The sequence below is a fragment of the Macrobrachium nipponense genome, chromosome 12, assembly GCF_015104395.2.
Source record: "Macrobrachium nipponense isolate FS-2020 chromosome 12, ASM1510439v2, whole genome shotgun sequence".
Classification (NCBI taxonomy): Eukaryota; Metazoa; Arthropoda; class Malacostraca; order Decapoda; family Palaemonidae; genus Macrobrachium; species Macrobrachium nipponense.
In genome coordinates this window covers 6,211,513-6,236,512 of record NC_087205.1, presented here as the reverse complement: position 1 = coordinate 6,236,512, position 25,000 = coordinate 6,211,513, and the positions used below count along the sequence as shown (strand labels likewise).

General features: G+C 35.6%; 1 protein-coding gene and 1 pseudogene across 19 annotated transcripts in view; one reads left to right on the top strand and one right to left on the bottom strand.

The window, feature by feature from the left end:
• Nucleotides 1-25,000, top strand: part of LOC135224319 (uncharacterized) — a 1,756,683-nt gene that overhangs the window by 1,571,952 nt on the left and 159,731 nt on the right. The gene's annotated exons all lie outside the window — the stretch shown is intronic.
• LOC135224318 (uncharacterized) overlaps nucleotides 5,671-25,000 on the bottom strand; it is a 30,831-nt pseudogene continuing 11,501 nt past the window's right edge.

Below are 25,000 nucleotides of genomic sequence, written 5' to 3'. Positions count from 1 at the left end.
TTTTTTTTTTTTTTTCCCTCCTGCCAATTTGTAGAACCGTGAGCTGGTCCTTTTGTATTATGAATTCCGAGTAATGCCTTGAGCGGTGCCATGCATTGCTTCGCATCCCTTTTCTGAACTTGTGTTGAATCCTTAGTTTATGACTTGTGTTTGTTTCATTTAATTGGAGGTTCCCGGGAAAGGAAATTTATGGATTTGCTTATTCCGCGTAATCGACGTCGTTATCCCAGCTCGTTCGCGGAGTTAACTGCTATTTATTTTTTTTATTCTCTTCTCTTGCTTCCTTGGTAAGAGTCACTACCGTGCGTTAGGGAGCTTGTCTTAGTTTGCATGCATATTGGTGTGTGTGTGTGTGTGTATATATACATCATATGCATTAAGCTATAAATGTCCTTTAATATCCAATTTGCCCTACTTCAGAATTGATATTTTTTCGTATATGTTGACCGAATGGAAATTTTTTAGTCGATAATAATTTCGTCCTTTCATCCCCGCTTGTCTCTTCTGGGGTTAATTCCCGTTGTCTTTCGTCCCCTCTTTTCTCTTCTGGGGTTAATTCCCGTTGTCTTTCGTCCCCTCTTTTCTCTTCTGGGGTTAATTCCCGTTGTCTTTCGTCCCCTCTCTCTCTTTGGGTTAATTCCCGTTGTCTTTCGTCCCCTCTTTTCTCTTCTTGGGTTAAGTTCCCGTTGTCTTTCATCCCCTCTTCTCTCTTCTGATGTTAATTCCCGGTTCTCTTTCGTCCCCTCTTTCCTCTTCTGGGGTTAATTCCCCTTGGCTTTCATCCCCGCTTTTCTCTTCTGGGGTTAATTCCCATGTCTTTCGTCCCCTCTTTTCTCTTCTGGGGTTAATTCCCCTTGGCTTTCATCCCCGCTTTTCTCTTCTGGGGTTAATTCCCGTTGTCTTTCATCCCCTCTTCTCTCTTCTGATGTTAATTCCCGGTTCTCTTTCGTCCCCTCTTTTCTCTTCTGGGGTTAATTCCCCTTGTCTTTCATCCCCGCTTTTCTCTTCTGGGGTTAATTCCCCTTGTCTTTCATCCCCGCTTTTCTCTTCTGGGGTTAATTCCCATTGTCTTTCGTCCCCTCTTTTCTCTTCTGGGGTTAATTCCCCTTGGCTTTCATCCCCGCTTTTCTCTTCTGGGGTTAATTCCCGTTGTCTTTCGTCCCCTCTTTTCTCTTCTGGGGTTAATTCCCGTTGTCTTTCGTCCCCTCTTTTCTCTTCTGGGGTTAATTCCCGTTGTCTTTCGTCCCCTCTTTTCTCTTCTGGGGTTAATTCCCGTTGTCTTTCGTCCCCGCTTTTCTCTTCTGGGGTTAATTCCCGTTGTCTTTCGTCCCCTCTTTTCTCTTCTGGGGTTAATTCCCCTTGTCTTTCATCCCCGCTTTTCTCTTCTGGGGTTAATTCCCCTTGTCTTTCATCCCTGCTTTTCTCTTCTGGGGTTAATTCCCATTGTCTTTCATCCCCGCTTTTCTCTTCTGGGGTTAATTCCCATTGTCTTTCATCCCCGCTTTTCTCTTCTGGGGTTAATTCATGTTGTCATATGTTCTCGCTTCTCTTTTCTGTGGTTAATTCCCCTTGTCTTTCATCCCCGCTTCTCTCTTCTGGGGTTAATTCCTGTTGTCGTGTGTTCCTGCTTTTCTCTTCTGGGGTTAATTCCCCTTGTCTTTCATCCCCGCTTCTCTCTTCTGGGGTTAATTCCTGTTGTCGTGTGTCCCTGCTTCTCTCTTCTGGGGTTAATTCCACTTGTCTTTCATCCCCTCTTCTCTCTTCTGGGGTTAATTCCTGCCGTCGTATGTTCCCGCTTCTCTTTTCTGGGGTTAATTCCCCTTGTCTTTCATCCCCGCTTCTCTCTTCTGGGGTTAATTCCTGCCGTCGTATGTTCCCGCTTCTCTTTTCTGGGGTTAATTCCCCTTGTCTTTCATCCCCGCTTCTCTCTTCTGGGGTTAATTCCCGTTGTCTTTCAGTAACTGATTCATTTACGGGCGGAACATTTTCCCTTCAGAACCTTAATGGAATTTTTAATTCAATTGGGGTCTTGTCCTGATTCCTTCGTTGTCAGCGGTCGCTAGGGGCGCCTCAGTTTTTCCTTGGTCATTTTTCCTCTCCTATTTTCTTCTTCATCTTTTCATCAAGCGTCGGTGGAGCTTCTGAGTTTTCCCATCTTCGTATTAGTTTTCATTTTTATTTCCTCGTCTCTTCCTCCTTTGCATTTGCGAGGGCGTCTTCGTTTTTTTTTCTTTTTTTTATTATTATTTTTGTTTTCACTTTCCTTTCATGTTCTCTTTCCCTTCTCTGGTAACTACCAACCCCTTGGCGACCTTCCCCTTTCCCTCTCGTAACTACCAACCCCTCCCCCTCCCCCTCCCCTCACCCTTCCCCTCAGCTTTTTTTCAAGTTTCTGGTTCTCGCTGGAATTTAAATGACTTTTTTTTCTTAAGCACGGATGCTCCTCCGTTAAAGACTCGGAATGATCAATGTTTGTCCTTTTTGTCTCTGTTCGGGAGACTGGAAACGTGGGATCCCTTCCCATATCCTGGTGCCCCTCCCCAATACCCATATGCTCCCTATCCCACCCTCCTCCCCCTCTTCCTCCTCCTCCTCCTCTACCCCTTTCCCCCGCCCTCCAAGGACCTCCCAACTTGGCCTCAATCTCCCAAGGACCTTCTCTTTTGGAATCTCTTCTTAGGAGCAAAAATAAAATGAATCCCGTATTGATTCTGTAGATTAGACGTTTTCTCTCTTTCCTTTCATTGAGAACGTTTCCATATTCGTAGAAGCATTAGGATCCCCCCCCCCCCCACTCTCTCTCTCTCTCTCTCTCTCTATCTCTCTCTATCTCTCTCCTCTCATCAGTTATCGAGGATCATTGTGAATTGGTTTTATTGCGATTATTATTACTATTATTACGTATAGTATTGGTATTATTGCTGTGTTCATGTTAACACCACCGGAATGTTTCTTCTTTGTTTACGATATTGTTTATATTTTGTTCTATTCATATTTAAATGCTACGTAATTTCAGTTTCCTGAGAGCTTCATCAAAAACAGCATGAGTCTCCCAAACAAAAACTATGATAGTGTAGTGTTGTGTTTTACATATTTTATATGTATTTATTCCGAACATTTCAAATAAATATATTTTCCACTGTTGGGAAACACTTCCTTTTTTTTAAAATGATTGTTCGTGTTTCAACAAAAATATCAAGAAAATGTTGCATGAGAAATAGACATAGAATGTAGCAAAGTATGATTGACGTCCCAGTGCAAAAAATAATTAATTTTAAAATGCTATCTACCCTTGTAATTTTGCAAATCTATTGCAGAGATTCGTTTTTCATTTTTTTTTATTTTGGCATTACCCTTCTCGTAAATTTTTCTGTCATTGTTAAAATGTTCCTCCCAGTAGTGAAATATGGAATATTAATTTATGGTATAAAGATGACATGAAGACCCACGGATACTTGACAGTGAGGACTCTTAGTCCAGGAAAACTTCGTGACATTTTTTGAATAAAAGATCTCCGCTTGATACCATCCAGTTTCAGTGAGGTCCTGTTAGTAATTGTATTAATGCACAGACCTATTGGGCAAGTGATAAAGTTAACACACATATATATATATATATGTATAATATATATTTATATGAATCACCGTGATGTGATAATTATTCATAATGTAGCTACGTGCGGCAAACGTTCGAATTTGTCAACATGGTAGAGGGTGTCAGATATCGATTCTAATTACGAATACCCGAAGTTCGACGATGATTTGTAAGGTCGGAGTCGGTATAAACTTATAACCTCACTTGTTAGCCGAATCGATAACATCACTGACGTCCTGATTTCTTCTCTGTCCGCTGGGCGGTGGTTTGAACCCGCGAGAGGACGAAATTATTATCAACCGAAAAATTCGCCTTCGGTTTACATATATAAAAATATATTAATTCCGAGGTAGAACGAATTACATATTAAAGAACATTTGTAGCTCGAATAATTTATATGAATCACGGTGATGTGATAATTAATATATATGAATGTCCCATAAAACACTATGTTAACGTTGCAACCATATATGAGCACTTCCTTCTGCCACACCTACATATGCTTTTGTATTTACACTCTCGTAAAACAGTAAAACATCCTATGTCCATATTCTACCTGTGATCAGGAGCACAGAAGGAAGTGCTCGAAATATATATATATGGTTGCAACGTTAACATAGTGTTTTATAAGGGCCTTTTATCTTCATATATATACATATATATATATATAGATATAGCTATATATATATATATATATATAGATATATATATATATATGGACCTCTTGGTATAAATACCACCTTTTCTGTAAACTTTTCTCATTCATCTACCGAAGAGGGAGACAGCAGTCTCTGAAATATAGTACTTTTTTCTCTATATTTTGGTGTTTTTACGGGCTCCTTGTTTTATTAGATATATATATATATATATATATATAATATATATATATAATATATATATTATAAAAGTTTGAGATTTCTTGACAGTTCCTGCGGGTCTGTTTCGCACATTGGTCTCACATCTCAAAAAGTTTTGGACGAAAGTCTCCACACGATGAAATCACTGCCCTGAGGCGCATTGTGTGAAATGGAGTGGGCTGGTTAAGCCCCTGCTCCCCCCCCCCCCCCCCCCAACCCCCCACGGAACCTTATCCCGCCTTCAAGAAGGTTGTTTACGACGGTGGTCTTTTAAGGAGGAAAAGTTCTGCTTCTTGAGATTTTTTTTTTTTTTTTCCTCGAAGCAGAGGTCCAGGTTTTGTCGAGACCTTCATATTTCGGTTGCATTTTCATTTTTTTTTTTCCGTCGTAAGTTGAAAGTCTTCCGTCGAAATTCCCTGGTTGGATATTTTCCCGAGATTTCAATTCCCGTTTGTCATGTGGATAACGGCCAGCCCCGATAACTTTATCTAGCCCAGGCCCGAAGGTAACAAAGAAGATTAAAGGCATTGTTGTGAGTTGGAAGTTTTTGTTCGAAATTCCCTGGTTAGATTATCATTATATTTTTTTGCAATTTTTTTAATTCCTGATCCTTACTTGGGTGACAGCCATCATACCTTTATCCTGCCCAAGCCGAAAGATGTTAAAGAAAGTTAAGGAGAAGGGAGAAAAAGAGCCGGTCTCAATGGAAGGTTATAATTGGGGAAAACGGAATTAGCCGAGAATTCTAAAGTCTGGAAGTAGAGAGAAAGATATAGTTTCCTAGTTACCGTTCTATTCTGTCTGACTAAGGATCATGGATATAAAAAATGGAATACAGAGTAATTGCCTACTCATGCCGAAGTAACAAGTTCTTTTTTCTCTCTCTCTTTGTGTTATTATGTGGGAGATTTATAATTAAAAGATAATTACAAGACGTGAGACACAAGACACTTCGTATTATGGCTGTTAAATAAAGGACGAGACCTTCTCGCGATAAATGCACACTATCCTGAATAGGAAATATATACATATTCAAGTTGTAGAAAAAAATTGAAGTGGAAATTAGACCTCCAATGGTAAGAAAATATAAAAAAAAATATTTTAATTACGAAAATACACGAGTCTCCATATTTACATGATGAGATGATACGAAAAATATGCATATACAAGTTGTAGAAAAACTGTGCATATTATACCCCCAGTGACAAGAAAATATAGAAAAAAGAAAATCATTTATTCATGAAAATACACGAGTCTACATATTTACAGGATGAGATGATACGAAATAATTGACGTTATAATTGGCATCGTTCAGAGTGATGAAGTCATTAATGAGCCCCGGCTCTCAGCTGCAGGCGTGTTCTACAGTTACGTCCCACTCGGTCAAAAAATAGTTTCCGGCCGTGGGTCCTTTGAGCCCCAGGTCACGTGTCAGATGGGCCAGGTTGACCCTCTCTCTGTTCGCCGTCTGAAAAAGAGGTGATGCTCAGAATGAGTTGAATATTGGTCTTGTTGTATTTGATACTAATTTTCAATCTTAATTTGGTATATCGGTACAAGTAAATGGTTTTATATATAGTATATATATATATACGTGTGTGTGTGTGTGTGTGTGTTAAGTATAAATTTTGCCGACATTGACTGGCAAGATTTATTTCATCATGAATTTTTGACCGATGAATTATGTTATCAAATCTTTATCTTATGTTGTCGATGACCACTGTAGTTGTGGCACCATTTTGTAATACCGAATCAGTAAATAATTCTCTCCTTTGCTGGTTGGAAAATGGAGGTTTACGTATAAGTCGGAGATCGTTATTTTAGGATATTTTAATGTCCTAATTAAAATGTTTAAATCGAAAACTTGACTCAAAGACCGACAAGAGCATTTGATTTCTTTGTTACATTTGCAATCAACAAATGAATCATCATTATTATTATTATTATTATTATTATTATTATTATTATTATTATTATTATATTATTACTTACTCAAAGACCGAGAAGAGCATTTGTTTCTTTGCTACATTTGCAATCAACAAATGATTATTATTATTATTATTATTAATATTATTATTATTATTATTATTATTATTATTATTATTATTTGTTATCTATTACAGCCATCATATTCGACTGGTATTTTTATGTAAAGTATCCATCACTTTTCTTACTATGTGCGCTGCTTCTAGTAGCCCTCTCCTCTGCATGATTCCTGGAGCTACTTCGTCATCTGGTTTTTCCAGGTTGCTTTATTATTATTATTATTGAAAATCCAACAGTTTATACTAGAAACAACAGGACTCTAACCTCGCAAGCCTTGGCAGATTGTAACGCCGGCAGTTGGTGAGGCAAGGGCGCCTGTTGCAGGTAAACCAAAAATACCATGCGATGTGATCCTTCGCCTTGGCCTGGCCTGGGTTGTTCGTATTCCATGATCTCTATTCCTGGAAAAGAGTGAATCAGGTTACTTGAAACACGTCAGATCATTAGTCGAATGCATAACGGGATGCCGGAAACACCAGCCCCCCCCGAAAAAAAAAAAAAAAAAAAAAAAAAACCCCCCCCCCCAAAAAAAAAAAAAAAAAAAAAAAAAAAAGGAACTTGGTAATTTAAAAACCACACAATGAAAGAAATTTTAGCTGAAAATTACCCTTTTTTTTTAACTATTCGGAAATGTTTCAAATTTTTAAAATATAATATACCACGCCCCCAAGAAACTTGTATTTTATAGCCTGCACAATGAAAGAAATTTTAGCTGAAAATTATTTTTTTTGCTTTAGAAACAATTCGAAAATGTTTTAAATTTTTAAAATATAATATATCACGAACCCAAGAAACTTGTAATTCATAAACCACACAATAAAAGAAATTTTAACTGAAAAATAAACTTTTTTTTTCCTTCAGAAAATTAGAAAATGTTTTAAATTTTTAAAATCTAATTTACTATAGGTAAATTCTGCACACATGAATACTGACTATAGTAACTGTAGTAATTTAATGTGTAAATCAGTCGTTAACTTGTGTGTGCGTATGTGTGTATATGTGCGTGTATTACTGTTTGTACGTACTCTTGCTTGATGAAGAGGTGTTGAGGAATGCAATAAAAAATTGATGAGTACGTTAAAAACATTTGGAAAATTCAAGTACACTTCTTTGTGGGTGTGAACATTTGTCTGTGCATGAAAGAAAGAGAGAGAGAGAGAGAGAGAGAGAGAGAGAGAGACTGTGGAGGTTATCTCTGCAATTACTACAGAGACAGCCCGTTTTATTGGCATATGAAGGGAGGTCCACCCAATAACCCAGTCACGGCTTTCCAGGAATACGGCAATAACCGGGGTGGGTGGGGTGGGGGATGGAGGCGGGGGGGGGGCGTGAGGGGGGGGGGGGGGGGGGACCCTAACAAGGAAGCAATTGTCGTAAGATGCTATTCACCCGATATCCAGGCAAATCAATACCGTCGTTCCAAGTGCTCCTCTGAGACACAAGTGACATGTCTAAAGGACCTGTTGAATGTTACTACGCGTCGGTCGCCTCGTTTATTTATTCATTTTATGCCCGCAACGAATTTGAATTGAGGTCTCTGATCGTTTTCGTCTGTTATTCAGTATTAGTCAAGATATCTCAGAAATGTAATGAAGGATTTGAGTCAAATTTTGTCTAGTGGTAGACTATGGATTAAGGAAGGTTCGGTTAGATTTTGAGTTGCGTTTCCAGTTTTTAATAATGATTCTTCAGCGATTCGCCTTAACGAACATTTAGCAATTCTTTGGAGTGCTCAAATTTTACAAGAATCGAGCTACGTAAAATGCAGCGATCTTTAAATATTTATATATATATATGTATATATATATATATATATATATATATATATATATATATATATATATATATATATATATATAATACCTGTCGGAGCACAGAGAGTTAAATTAGCGCTGGGCGTACCTGCTCACCTTCGTGCCTGGCACCCTTTTTACCTTCAACGAGCTCTCATGTAATGAGAAGGCTCTTACCTTTATTCAGCTGGTTCACCGGACGTTAATGGCAGCCAGGTGATGTAGACTCCGGTTCGCTGATCCATGTCCAACAGCATCACGGAATATTGGCGATCGGCCTCTCCGGGAAACCTGTTTGTAAGGAGAATGAAGGGTGTATTAAATGGTGTAGTAAGTTGGCAGCAGCAGTGTGTGTGGGGGGGCGGTGTATGCATATCTAACACACCAGCGTGCAGTTTCTAATCCGTTCCTCGTCAATAAACAAGGTCGCCCTTTACCCAGAATTCCCGGAGATGGAGATGGTGTGACGTCACTTGATGACGTCACTTGATGACGTCACTTGACAGTGACTTAATCATATCGAGATGACGGACAATTTGTTATTTTTTTAACAACGTTATTGGGCGAGGCTGGTTCTGACGAGGATAATAATGCATTGTCTTAAGTAAGTTTAATTTCCTTTCATTCATATTGACATGAAGGTATATATATATATATATATATATATATATATATATATATATATATACACGTGATGTGTAAATTCATCTATATTTGCAGTGAAAACGTAGGAATTCTTCATATTATTATGAGCGAAGAAATATTCAGAAACTTTATATCTAAAAATGCATCCTCTCCAGTAATGACATAGCTCTTTAAAGCATGTTTAGGTTGTTGTATTATGTTTGTACGGTATTATCAAACACGGTATCGAACATATCATATATACACACACACATATATATATATATATATATACTATAATATATATATATATATATATATATATTCATGAGTTTATAATATAAAAGGGTTTCTCTTTTTTAAGACAGTATTGTAATTGTATTATTCTTTTCTCATTCTTTTTGATCTTCAATATTTTCCTTATTTTTTTCGCTTCTGACTTTTTCGTTGTTTTTTTTTTCCTTTTTTTCTTTTGGGACCGTTCGCCGCTCTTTTTTTTTCTCTTTTTTTGTCCCTTTCTTTTGATTATGTGCTTCATAATCTGTTCATCTCCTAATTCAAGTCGACCGTCCGCTGATTAATTTCTCAAAATCTCGCGCAATTTTAAAAGGTTGAGGAAAAACTCTCTCTCTCTCTCTCTCTCTCTCTCTCTCTCTCTCTCTCTCTCTCTCTCTCGTAATAAAAATCACTTGCATATCAAAGGCGGTTATAAGCTCTCTCTCTCTCTCTCTCTCTCTCTCTCTCTCTCTCTCTCTCTCAAATATCACTTGTTTGTCAAAGGCGGTTATAAGCCTCTCCCTCTAAAACAAAAGGAAAAAAAAAGCTTATTTATGAAGGACAGATATAATAGGCTTGACGTCCTGCAGGAGTCCTGAGGTCCCTGTTTTTATGAGTCTTCACGATTAGTTTTAGTCCAATAGAGCGGTCCTCGTTGTTGTCATCATCCATCGCCTTCCAAAAGTTCAACAACTTCTTCTGGCAGTTTGCCTTTGGGAGGCTGCTAAATAGCTGTTAACTTTCTCACGTGTGCCCTGACCTGACGTAGCTCTCGACTCTGAAACTTGGACCCTTTTCGGGTCTCGTTGTGACCCACTGAAGCCTAACAGCCTTCACTCTTCTTTCACCCATCTTACCTATCAGCTAAAAAAATGTAGATAAAAAAAAAATGAAAAATTAAAAAAAAAATTAAAAAGTGTCCTCAAATTTTTCAGTGACTTTTTCATATTTCATTAAAATGTTGCGGAAGTGATTGACCAGGCACTAATTCATGTTTTTTTGGGGGGGAGGGAGGGTGTGTAGGGGAATTTCGGGCCTCTTTGTAACCCATGATCGATCCCCTTGGACTCGTTAGGTCTGTCAGTAGTTTTAGCAAATGTAATCGTACTTTTATTTTGCCCCTGACATCCCGGGGACTTGTATGTTTCTTTTATTTTTCCTGTTTTTTCAGACTTGTAAGTATAGTTCCTTTATTTTTCCACCGTTTTTTAGACTTGTAAATATATTACCTTTTATATTTCCTCTGACTTCCTGAATTTGTAAATATATTACCTTTATGTTTCCACCGATTTCCTGGACTTTGTAAATATCTTTCCTTTATTTTTCCTCTCACTTCTTGAATTTATGAATAATATTATCTTTTATTTTCCCCAATTTCCCGGGCTTGTAAATATATTGCCTTAATTTTTCCTCTTACTTCCTGAATTTGTAAATATATTACCTATTTTGTTCCACCGATTTCCCGGACTTGTAAATATATTACCATAATTTTCCCTCTGACTTCCTGAACTTGTAAATAAATTATTGCTTTAATTTTTTCTCTGACTGTCTGAACTTATAAATATATTGCCTATATTGTTCCACCGATTTCCCGGACTTGTAAATATATTGCCATAATTTTCCCTCTGACTTCCTGAACTTGTAAATATATCGCTTTAATTTTTCCTCTGACAGTCTGAACTTATAAATATATTGCCTTTACTTTTTACCCAAAGTCTCTTAACTTGTTTCCCCGACGTATTCCTCCTCACAACTTTGGCCGATTCTCACGGTCATCTTTCCTCAATTTGTGAGGAGAGTTCGGCTTTTTCATTTCCTCAGCTCAACTCGCTGACCTAATCTGCTTGACCTAACCTAATCAAGGTCCCCGGTCTGTCTGAATCTCGTGGCTTCGCGAGAGATCTTTCGTAGCCTTTTGTTTTTTTATCAGTTGACGGTTTACTTCCTCCAGTTTCTATGTACTTGTATGTTATTTGTAATCGTCGCTGTTTAAGGTGTTTATCTTACGTTTGAAATATATATATATATATATATATATATATATATATATATATATATATATATATATATATATATATAGAGAGAGAGAGAGAGAGAGAGAGAGAGAGAGAGAGAGAGAGAGAGATGTGTATATATATATATATATATACTATATATATATATATATATATATATATATATATATATACACATACATACACATACATACACATGTATATAATATATCTGGTACTTGGTTTATTATGCCACTGTATATATATGCACACAAATCACACACACACACACACACACACACACACACACACATATATATATATATATATATATATATATATATATATATATATATATATATATTCAGAATCTACTTGTCTCTTATTTACCAGATACATATGCAACTGTAATTGCCACAATGCCCTCTTAACTTCTTGAATTCTTTGCTTTATTTTTGGATACGCTTGTCACTACAAAGTCTGAAGGTCCAAGTTCAAAGATTTTTTTGTTGTTTTTAAGAAATTTTGATGTCCGGTACCGGGAAACTAACCTAGGTCCCATATTCACAAAGAGGTCACGGTGCCGACCTGACCTCGTGGTACCGGACATCACAATTTCTTAAAAAAAAAAATTCTCTGAACTTGGATCTTCTTCAGGTTTTGTAGTGAGAAGCGTATCCAAAAAAAAAAAAAGAGCAAAGAATTTAAGAAGTCAAGAGGGCATTGTGGCTATTACAGTCACACATATATATATATATATATATATATATATATATATATATATATATATATATATATATATATATATATATATATATATATATTTATATATATATATATATATATATATATATATATATATATATGTATTGTTATGTATGTATGATTGCAATTGAATATATATATATATATATATATCTATATATATATATATATATCATATATATATTATATATATAAATATATTATATATATATATATATATGTGTGTATGTATGTATGTATGTATGTATGTATGTATGTAGTATTGCAATTGATTACCGATGCATTACGCGTCTATTTCATTCAAGCTCGATTTCCGATAGAATCATCCCAAAGTAAACTAGACTACATCGCTTTAAGAACGAAACAGCACGAATCATACTCAAAGGATTTGGGCCTGTGTTTGGCTTGCGCTGGCGTCAGGACGTTGCCCAGGTGCAAACACTGATGATCCCCGTAATTAACATTCGCCACGAACTGGGGGGGCGCCTCGAGGAGGGTCGGTATCACCTGGTGTGTCCCCCACTCGCTGGCCAGGTACTGGTGCCACTCGTCGTCCGTCAGTTCCTCCGCTTCTACCTGACGGAGGGAAATTGGTTAATTAGATGTGGATGTTGAATTTGCCTGTAACAGACAATGAATGTATATATATACGAATAATTATCACATCACCGTGATTCATATAAATTATTCGAGCTACAAATGTCCCTTAATGTCTGATTCGCTCTACCTCGGAATTAATATATTTTCATATAACGTAAACCGAAATTATTATCAACTTAAAAAAATCCCCTTCGGTTTGCATATATGAAAAATATATTAATTCCGAGGTAGAGCGAATTGGATATTAAAGGACATTTGTAGCTCGAATAATATATATTATATATATATTTATTTATTATATTATAATATATATATACCTTATACATATATATAAATATAAAATATATATATATATATATATATATATAATATAATATATATATTATATATATATAATATATATATAAAAGCAGGCGTTTTTCTTCGTTTGTAACTGTCGGAGAATTTAAATCGATGGTATAATAAGGATAAATAAATATGTCCTTCTACCTGGCGAAATAAATTAGTCAACGAAATATGCAGGTTTCTTTTCTTTACCTGCGAATGACAGCAATTAAACTGATGAGCTAATTAAGCACAAACAAATTCATCGATGATATGCATATATATGATGTTTTTCATTGTTGTCAGTCCTCGTTGAGTGCCTCTGCGTCTACTTGGCGTAATGAATTGATGAACGAGATAAGCAGATGGAGGAAAGATATTGGTGAAATAACATTTTAATAAAAGTACTCAGGTGTTTTCCTCACATCTTAGGTGAAGGAAAGATGAAAATATAAGAACTAGACAAGTTTTATTCTGACGACCATAGAATAAATGAACGAAATGAGGAAATATTTCCAGGCGTTTTCGTCAGCTTATGTGATGAAATGATTTGCGAGAAATAAGCACAGGCGCTTTTGATACGTCCAGTGTATCTGGCAAAGAGTTATTTCATGAATAAATATAATTAATAGATATTCAGTCCCCGTCTTTACAAATGAATGTTTGAGCTCCGTTTTGAAATTATGGATTTCTTGCTGGAAACTTCATAAACGAGTAACGTTGAATTTATATTTTATGCCTGGAAATATGTGAAGGTTTAATTCATCGTGCGAGGTTCCTCACGCTGTGTTTTATGAATAAATAAACTTTAAACCTTCATGCATATTTTATAAGTAAGTAATTAACAAGAACTTTATATTTTAGAAATAGAAAAATGAAAGCACCTACGCATCACGTGTGTAAGCATTCAGACACACACATATATATATAGGTATATATATGTAAATATATGTGTGTATATATATTGCAGGTTTTATGTAGATAAGCAAATTAATGCTCAATATATGTACGCTTGCATTTGTAAATTAATTATTCATGTGTATGAAGTATTGTTATGACTGTGTATGTATGTATATGTGTATATAAACACGCTCACACATACGCATTTACCGATACCTTTTGTGTAGGTTCAAAGAACGAGTGCAGAGAAGCTGGAACAGTCGCCTGTTCGAACGATGCAACGAGGCTCGGAAACTCCTGGAGGCGGTTTGCGAGATCCAGCGGCAAATGCGACGGGATGTCGGGCACCCTGGGGCCCTCAGGGCTTCCCAGCCCCTCCTGGAAGTATGTTCCAGGGGCAAAAAACTGGTTTGTTATCGTCTGATGATGGCCGTTGAAGGGGTTCCTTTGCGTCGGTGTTATCGATGTGCCGTTGATTCCATTTTTTCCAGAACCTGGAAAGTTGTTTCCAGAGTCTGGAAAGTTGTTTCCAGAACCTGGAAAGCTGTTTCCAGTGGCTGGAGCGCTGAGACTGACGACAGACGTCGCTAGCGTTTTCGCAGTGTGGGATGACCCCTTCCCATGATCGAGCGATGAGGCCGCTCTCGCTGTGGAGGTCTGAACCCGTGATATTTCTGGAATTCCAGCGGCCTTTGATCTTCCTGGGAGATTTAGGCGGCTCGCTGGAGGATCTGGAAAACTCTGCGGGAATCTGTTTGTCTCTGGTTGGTTTTCGTGTATTCGGAGGATTTGTCTGAATCTCTGCACAGCTGCCAGACCTTGAGTTACCGCCTTCCTGTCGATGCCCCCGGGAGAGATGGGGTGAGTGGACAGGGGTACTATCTGATGATGATGATGATGATGATTGTGAAGTTGGCACCGGCTCAAGAGTGCCAGCAACAATAACAAGACTATTGTTGTCGTCCAGTTGTTGTCACGGTTCAGCATCGCTGGAAAAAGAAAAAAATTAGATTTTTACGAGCATGCACAGACGCGTGTATATATATATTATATATATATATTATAATAATATATACATAATATATATATATATACATATTACATACGTATAATATATAATACATATATACATATATACTACGTTATATATATTATATATTATGTTATATTATTATTATATATGTATATTAATGTATATATATTTATTGTATAATATAATATATATATAATATAATATATATATTATATATATATATTATAATATATATCTTAATATATAATATATTATATTAATATAATATAATATATATAATTATAATTATATATCATATAATATATATATATATATATATATATATATATATATATATATTATATAATATATATATGTATATATAGAGTATCTGGCTTTTTCATTTCCTTAAAAGTTTACTTAAAAGACGACATATATTTGCAGGAGAGAACAACGAAAATTATTACTCTTTCGTTTTGTTCTCTCCTGCAAATTAATGTCGTGTTTTAAGTAACTTTTAAGGAAATGATAAAGCCAATTCCAAATGGTCGTCGTTTAAAGGTCTAACTAAGGTTTTGATGGTTCGTAAACCATCTAAAAAAAATAAATGCTTTAGTTTTCCTCGTTATTGGTGATATAAAATTAGTGGTCTTTATTACGTTATTATTATTATTATTATTATTATTTTATTATTATTATTATTATTATTATTATTATTATTATTATTATTATTGACAATGATAACTGTATCATCTGCTTTCAGTTTAAATCGAGTTGTCACAATCTTCTAATAACTACCTTTTTCAGGGCTACTGCATTCTGCCTGTAAACAGCCCGATGTTTTTTTTATTCTTTAGAGAGCAGTATCGCAAAATGAACTAGTCTTTATTTCAGAAACAAAAAAATAACACTTTTTTCCTCTCCAAAGAATGACAAACATCGGCGAGTTACTGGCAGAATGGATTAGCCCTGATAAAAAAAAAAAGCAATTCATGGAAAACTTTATAATATGAATGCAGTGCGGATGATGCTACTGCAATAATAGTATTATTATTATTAATTTATTATTATTATTGTTATTATTATTATTATTATTATTATTATTATTATTAGTTAAGTTTATTTTATTTATTTATTTATTATTTATTTATTTTTCTGTCTATCTCAGTCCTCCATCACTTTTCTTATTATGTGCGCTCTTTCTAGGAGCACACTCTTCTGCATGAGTCCTGGAGCTACTTCAGCCTCTAGTTTTTCCAGATTCCTTTTCAGGGATCTTGGGATCGTGCCTAGTGTTCCTATGGTCATGGGTACAATTTCCACTGGCATATCCCCATATCCTTCTTATTTCTATTTTCAGATCTAGATACTTTTCACTTTTTCCCTTTTTTTCTCTTCAAATCTGGTGTCCAATGGTATTGCGACATCAGTGAGTGATACTTTGTTATTGATTTTGTCATTTATTATTATTATTATTAATATTATTATTATTATTATTATTATTATTATTATTATTATTGTTATTTTAACCTTCAAAACTGATTCACAGTCCGTGTGAAGTAAGTTCTTTCTATGAAAAATAAACGGGATATTCCAGGTCTTGTGGCGTGGCTCTCGGAACACCGAACTCGTGAATAAACTAGAAGGGCGTGCGTCAGGTATGCTGACCTGGCTGAGTGAGATATTGAACTCCCCACTAGGTCAAAGGTCAGAGATACAGGGTGAATTATTGATAGTCATCCCACGTATGCTTCTCGTCCCCTTCTTCCCCCTCCCCTCCCCAAACTTTAATTCCCGCGTTGTCTTGAAATGTCGCTTTTATCGACTTTTATCCCTCGCTTTTATCGACTTTCATCCCTCACCATCGTTGGAATGAACTCTCCGCCTGACCTCGCTGGAAGGAGGTCTTGGATTATGCAATGAATTGCAACATAGTGAGGAAATGAGGTAGAAAAATATTCCTGTGTTAATTTTGCAAGCAGTCAAAAATCGTTATTCGAAATCTTCATGTTTACCGAAATCCAACGCAAGTATTTTAGTTGTTCGTCTTTAGATTATAATAGAATATGGAATTTAGGCCAAAGGCCAGGCACTGGGACCTATGAGGTCATTCGACGCTGACCCAGGCTGACAACCTACACATCTCTTGAAAAAGGGCCACAGATAGGGCCTGAAAGTACTCGAGTGTTGAGTAAAAGAAAATGTAAATACTTATAAGTAAACATGTTATACACAGTAATTTTGTGGGTTTCTTTTTCAATATTCAATAAAAAGGTTGGAAAGATGTAACAGTAGGAAAACTTCGCAGTTGCACTGGCAAACAATTGTTAAGAGAGAGTGGAAAGTCAGATAGTAGAAAAAGAATATGAACGGAGGTACACTAAAAAAAGAAATGAGAGGCTGCTGCTAGGGACCTACAGTGTACCACGTGAGGTGCACCGACAGCGCTACTTCCCTAAGGGGGGTTCGTCTTTATCTTCGTCTTTATCTTTCATATAACTTTTTGTTATGATACGTTAGTATCATATTCATAATATCGGTTAAGAGTAGACTGCCAAGAACTAATATGAACATTTTAAATGGTTCTCTTTACATAGTTTAATATCGTATGATTGTATATAGGTCCTTGACCTGGTATTAATGGGATTTATTGCTCGACATTTAACATCACAAATCTCGAGTTTTTGGCTTTTGAGGATTCTATTAGGACTACTTTTAGAGGAGACGTTAAGCATTGCTCCTGCATTTCAAAAATTGTCACGTGCGTTTGGCTATTGTCTTTTTTTTTTTTTTTTTTTTATGATCTGATTGTTAGGACGTGAACTGGCTCTCTGGTGCCCCGGTGCTGTTAAAGTTGAGCTTTGTAGCCGAACCCCACATTCTCTCTCTCTCTTTGATAATGTGAAGTATAACTGACATAGGACCAAAGTGCGCAGTCTCTCTCTCTCTCTCTCCATGACGGTTAACTGACCAATAATCTGATCTATGACCAAATACGTAATTCGCAACATACATCCACTTAACGTCAGTTAACGTCAGTTAATTGTCATATGTAGTAATGTTTATTAATATTGCCAATTAGCGTGATTATACCTCCACGGATATCGACTGTATCGCCGGTGTAATGTTGAGCTGTGGTTTAGACTGGGTTAATTAATCACCTGATAATGCAACGCAAGTACAGCAGCAGGTACTCAGATCAATCAGTCAGTCTCTCGTGGTTCCGTAAACTAATCAGGTGTACTACAGTCACTTTCCCCGTAATGGAACATGTTGGAATTGTTTTTTAAACCTTATAGATTTTATGAGAATAATTATTATTAGTAGAATATGTTGAAATTTTGTGGTTAAACTTCATATACTTTTAATATTATTATATTAATCCACATGGGAATAAACTTCACATATTTATATTATTATTATTGGAAAAGTAAATCCCCAATAATATGTCTGTTTGATCTTGCTATTTAAAATCTGCTTTGTATTTTAAATAACAAGATCAAACAGACATATTATTGTGGATTTACTTTTCCATTTCATTTTATTAACTCATGTGATTATGAGGTTTCTTTGGATTATTATTATTATTATTATTATTATTATTATTATTATTTTATTATTATTATTATTATTATTATTCTGTATGTGTGCATAGTCACATACAGGTATTATTATTATTATTATTTTATTATTATTATTATTATTATTATTATTATTATTATTATTATTATTATTATTATTATTATTTGAAATCATCACTTTCTCATGATCTTAAATGGAAAGATAAAGACCCCAGTAATATGTTTGAATATTGCTACATACACGAAGCTTTCGCCAACTTCTTCATCCCGAATAAACCTTCATTATTATTATTACTATTATTGTTGCCCGCACATCTAAGCTTAATAGTATATAAGTCAAAGAGTCGTATCCTTACGATTCCTAAATCGTGATGACTATATTTGCGACTCCATCTTTTCTTATATTTTTGTCCTTAATCAAGAACCATCTTGAGACAAAGCAGCGTTTGCGTGATCATTTCGTTCTCTCTGAGGACGGACTGGGATCACAGGAGAGAATGGGGAAAAAAACAAGAAATGATCCTACCTCCATCTTACTCGGGACGCGTGCAAGGTTTTTTTTTTTCCCCTTCACGCATAAGTTTTAAACATCATATTCCTAACTTGACGTAAATGAAAACGTGCTAAAATCTGCGGTCGAATAGAGCCTTGTTTCATCAACGAACATTAGAATAAATACGTTATATTTTATTAGGAATAATTTTTCTGCTCTGTTTATCAGGCACATTATTTATTTTTTTACATTTGCATTCTAATATGTAAATCATAAATACCCTATCTCAAAATTCCTGTATCTTTAACTCAACGCGAAACACTTTTTTTTGGACCATTTTAGGCTCATCCATACTCCTTCCCTACCCCCAAAAAAACAAAGTAGTTTGTAGGCTTACTCCCCGAATAAGTGAGAGAGAGAGAGAGAGAGAGAGAGAGGAACAGATGAGAGAACAGGAAGGCAAAAGAGAGAGAGAGAGAGAGAGAGAGAGAGAGAGAGAGAGAAAACGATCATAGTTCCTCTTCCATGAGACGGGTGGGACAGATAAAAAGGAAGATAAATGTGACTCGCCGAAATTTGCCTTTTTTTTTTTATCTTCTTTTTTTTAGTTTTTGATGAGAAATGTCATCGGAATGGAACAGTAAATTATGGATTTAAGAGATTGCTTGAGCTCTCTCGTCTGAATTTTGTATTTTCAGGTCGGGAAAGGTTATGGGTATTTGTGGTCAGGATTTAGTGTTTTATGTCTTAATATCTATGGTGATCCATAGATCAATACTATTATTATTATTGTTGTTATTGTAATTACTACTATTACTATTATTTCTCAAATTAGACAAACAACTATTTGGAACAAGTTATAAATTCGGAAAGGAAGGTTCAACTTAGTGGTGAAAAATAAAAATTTTGTGTCTTAATATTTATGATGATCCATAGATCAATACTATTATTATTATTATTATTATTGCTCAAATTAGGCAAAAAACTACTTGGAACAAGATATAAATTCGGAAAGAAAGATGTTCAACATGAAACAACGAAGTGGGTTGAAGAAAAATAGCAAAGAAATAAAGTAGTAAAAATAAAAAAATAATAGACTCCAATATTATTATTATTATTATTCAAATTAGGCAAAATCTACTTGGAACAAGTTATAAATTCGGAAAGGAAGGTTCAACTTAGTGGTGAAAAATAAAAATTTTGTGTCTTAATATTTATGATGATCCATAGATCAACATTATTATTATTATTATTATTATTATTATTATTATTATTATTATTATTATTATTATTATTATTATTCAAATTAGGCAAACAATTATTTGGAACAAGTTATAAATTGGGAAAGCAAGATTCAACAGAACATAGTGGTGAAAATGAAAAATGATAAGATTGTGAAAATAATATAAACAACAAAGATAACTTGCGGTAAGAGAACTAGGAAATAAGAAGGCTTTCGAAATGCATAAAAATGAACAGCAAACGGGAAAATAAAACGAAACTGATCTAAGCTTCTAAAAAAAAAATTGTCGAAAGACATTTTGGAAAACTGCCTTATCCAAAAACATGCCATGAAGACCTAAGGGGGTTAGCGCCTCAGTGGCGTGGTTGGTATGGTGTTTGCGTCCTACCACGGTGGTCGCGGGTTCGATTCTCGGCCACTCCATTGCGGAGTGAGAGATGTGTATTTCTGGTGATAGAAGTTCACTCTCGACGTGGTTCGGAAGTCACGCAAAGCCGTTGGTCCCGTTGCTGAATAACCACTGGTTTCATGCAACGTAAAAACACCATACAAACAAACCTAAAGGGTTGTGTAGACCCTCCCGTTTCCATCACCATTCCCCCCCCCCCCACCACCACCACTCCTCCCAGAGAGGTGAGGTCTTGCATAGACTATGTTTTGAAAAACAAGTGAAGGCGCCCTCGTCCGCCACACTCCCTCCAGAGAGGTGCGGTCTTGCATAGCCATATTTGGAACAACAAGAGATGGACCCACCCCCCTCCCTACAGAGAGGTGAGGTCTTGCACTTGTAGGCTAAAGGTCCTGCATAGTCTTTTTGGAAAGACAGAAGAAAGACCCCAGTCGTCTCCACCCGCCCCACCTCCCTCCAGAGAGGTGAGTTCTTGCATAGTCTGTTTAGAACGACAAGCGAAAGAGAAAGACCCACTCCAACCGACGGAAGGCGGGGTTTGCTATCACCCAGCCCCGGCTCCGAAAGTGTATGGCAACAGACTTCTGAAGAGGTGCTATTCGTCGACGTGTTTATTCATTACCCGGGAGAGAGAGAAGAGAGAGACAGACAAGACAGACAGAGCGAGACGTGTCTTCTCCGTGTTCGATTAGGTTTCTTGTCCCCAGAGCACAACTCGCCGAGTCTGGGTCCAAAGTTTGGAATGTATGTATGTGGCTGCTGTTGTCTGCCCAGCAGTAGCAGCTGTTTCGCTTCTTAAAGCGACAGCAACAGCAGTAGCAACAGCAGTAGTGGCTGTTTCGCTAGTTAAAGCGACAGCAACAGTAGCAGCAACAGCAATGTCGTCATTGCTGCACAACAGAATGATGGTGGAGTCTTACGGCCGTACTGAAATGGCATCCGTTCTTCTCTCTCTCTCTCTCTCTCTCTCTCTCTCTCTCTCTAAGCAATAAATACTTTTAGTGGTACTGGGACTTTATGGACACCCTGAATATAATACATAATGATTAATTATAAATAAAAATATATATATAATATAATATATATATATATATATATATATATATATATATATATGAAGTTTAGTAAAAATCATATTACCAAGAAATAGTTAATGTAGTTTCGTATGAACTCTATCCGATATACCATTTTAAATTAACTGAATGTACTCAGTCGAGTGCAGTATTTACTCTCTCTCTCTCTCTCTCTCTCTCTCTCTCTCTCTCTCTCTCTCTCTCTCTCTCTCTCTCTCTCTGTTTTTCCTCCTATTCGAATTGTTACCTGAAATATTCGAAAAGAAATTTTACTGTCATAAAAATGACATTCAATTCAAATATATTGAAGTAGTTAGTTGTTGAAAGGTCTTTTTTATGCCCAGCGAACGTAGAACGATAGCCAGGAAAGTGGAGTGTGAATGATTTGAAATTATTTTTTTTATTTTACCTTTGAACTGTCTGTCTCTGTCTTCTAATATATATATATATGTGTGTGTGTGTGTATGTGTGTGTGTACGTATATGTGTGTGCTTGTGCATGTGTTTTAGTACTGCAGGCTGGGTAAACTACCACTTACTATGGTCTTTAAAATGAATTTTGATCCAATTAGGCCGATCGGGTAGAACTATCCGCTTTACTTCGTTAAAAACATTGTCAAATACGAGAATCCATTTCAGCATTTTCGTTGTGAATCTTGATTAAAGCCAAACGCTGTATTTGAAGAGTTCTTAAAAAAATAGAAATTTAAAAAGAAATAAATAAAAAGAGGGTCTAATTAAATCACGGTGTTAATTAAGTTAGAGAGTATACTGTAACATTCCCTCACATTTTTTTTTTTTTTTTTTTGAACCGAACTCGTTTCAGACGTGGCTGTTTCGAAGTCACACACACTAATATGAGAACAAGGCTCATTCAGTTGGCAAAAGTCCTCTCCATTCTTTTCTGCGAGGTGCCTGGAAGTGTGTAAAGCTTTTTTCTTTCTTTCTTTCTTTTTTTTCGGTCCTCTGTGTCTAGCTAGTTTCTGTTGTTGTGTTTTCGCATAACAGATGAAGTTATGAATTACGGAATGGCACGTCCCCCCCGCCCCCCCCGACAAGAATAAACCAGGTTAATACGCGGCGTCTTTTGAGGACGATGTTTTCGTACCTGTCCTGAACATGTTTAGTCTCTCCTTCACAAACTGCTCTTCTTCACCGGTTGACTTTTGTCTGTCGTCGCGTCATTTCGAAGAACAGTTTGTTATTTGAAGGGGGGGAGGGGGGGGCCTGGTGGATTTGAAAAATAAATGTTGAATTATAGGGTCCCTAGTTTGCTTAGTTAAAAAAAGAAAAATTCCTTAGTAATTTATAAATATTGTAGGTATATAATTTTGTAATATTTGTAACGTCCAGCTCATGTAAATGAAATGTAATATTTTTCTAAAAAGATAAAAAAAAAAGGGGGGGGGACAGAAATCAACAAAGTTTTGTAAATGGGAATTTGAAATAGTGCCCAGGATAGGTGATAGTAATTCAACTAGATATTTAAAACGTTTATAGGATTGCTAACTCGTGAGATGTTCTGTAGTATGATGCATTCTAGAATACTTATGCTCATTTTGGATCTCTCCTAGATAGTGATGTTATCTAGGACTAATGTTTTTAGGAAATCATTATCTTTATAATATTTAAAGTCGTTTGTTCATGTTTTTACGGTCACACCCATCGGGCTGGTACTAAACACGCCGCAAAGGTGGGTATATACATACTGGGCTAAAAGCCTAGGGCGTCACTGTCTAGGAAAGATTCTCTCTCTCTCTCTCTCTCTCTCTCTCTCACGTAATGATGTTTGTGCTTATATTAATTATCATATGTTGGTTTGTTTATATCTATAAATTAATTTGGTATTTGGTTTTCTCTCTCTTTTTCTGTTTTAAAATACTGGTATACTACTGTGCTCTGCGGAGGCGCGCTTCATAAGTGAATTATGTGCAAGTTCATAAGTAAATTAAGTGAATGTTCACTTACTTGGAAGAAATTGAACTAGAATGAAATTTCACTACTATAGTAATGAAGCAATGAAGAAGTGAAATTTGATTCCAAGCGGTTCTGTATGGCATTATGAACAACAAGCGATTATTATTGGTCTAGGCGGGCCAGTGTATATGTGCATTCTTTTCAGATAATGTATTCATGAAACTGACATAAGTTATTGTGCGTGTTTTTTTTTTGTTTTTTTTTTTTTGCCAGGTTGACGGGCATTTGTTTATTTATTTTTTCGTCTCTTTTATTATAAAAAATACATGTAAAAGTACATTTTACAATTCAATACATATACAATACATGTTTTATGTACAAAATACAACAAATTATAGTCATAATATTTTGTATCCATCATTATACTTAAATAAATTTACTATGTACTCACATACATACTATATACGAGCGTTTATCAAGTGTTTGGTGTTCTAAAGTAAAATTTTGAGTTGTAAATATCCTAGACAGATTAAATCACAAAGTTCCTAGCGAAAGGAAAGACATTAAAATATGACTAATCATACGGTTATCATACGGTTTCATTAAGATAATAATATGACCCTCTTGAATCAAGAAATCTAAACAAGAAGAAAAATATGTGACTTTATTATCTAACAATATTTTTTTTAAAAGAGTTCACAAACCTTCGTCCACTGTTTTATATATCACGGAATGTGTTTCTTGGCCTGTAACCTTTTCCTGGGATGAATCTTAAAGTGAGAGATTTGTTTACCATGCGCTGAAGTCGATGTGTTTCATTTATAGAATATATATTTTTTTTATTTACGTCCGATATGCTACTAAATTTACGGCTTGCCTTCAAGTATATATATATATATATATATATATATATATATATATATATATATATATATATATATATATATGCAGAAGCTAGGTACTACGTCGTACCTCCAAGTAAATGGGGATACAATCCACAATGATGTAAAATCCTTCTGTAGTTTTATAAAATATATAAGCTGATGGTCGAAAGCTATAAGTTATTGTACAAGAAATATATATTACGACAGAAGGATTTGACATCATTGTGGATTGTATTTATATTTATGTACATATATGTGTATATATATGTACATATATGTGTATATATATGTATATGCATATTTATATATGTATATTGACGTATATATGTGTGTGTGTAGTGCATGCGTTTTTGAGTGTGTGGTGTGCGTTATTATTTTTGTTTCTTGCGCCCTCGTAATATGACGAGGTGGTCTGAAGCTATTTTAAGTAACCTGTCTCCACAAGCAGCCACCGGCTTCAGGAAATACCTTGTATTTTGTTTTTGTTTTTTCCCTTGTTTTTGCCCTAATAGATATCCTTTTACATGGCGACTGCAGACCAATGCGTCTTGCGGTAGGATAGCGACTTCGGCAGAAGTGCCAATACTAAGAGAGAGAGAGAGAGAGAGAGAGCTGG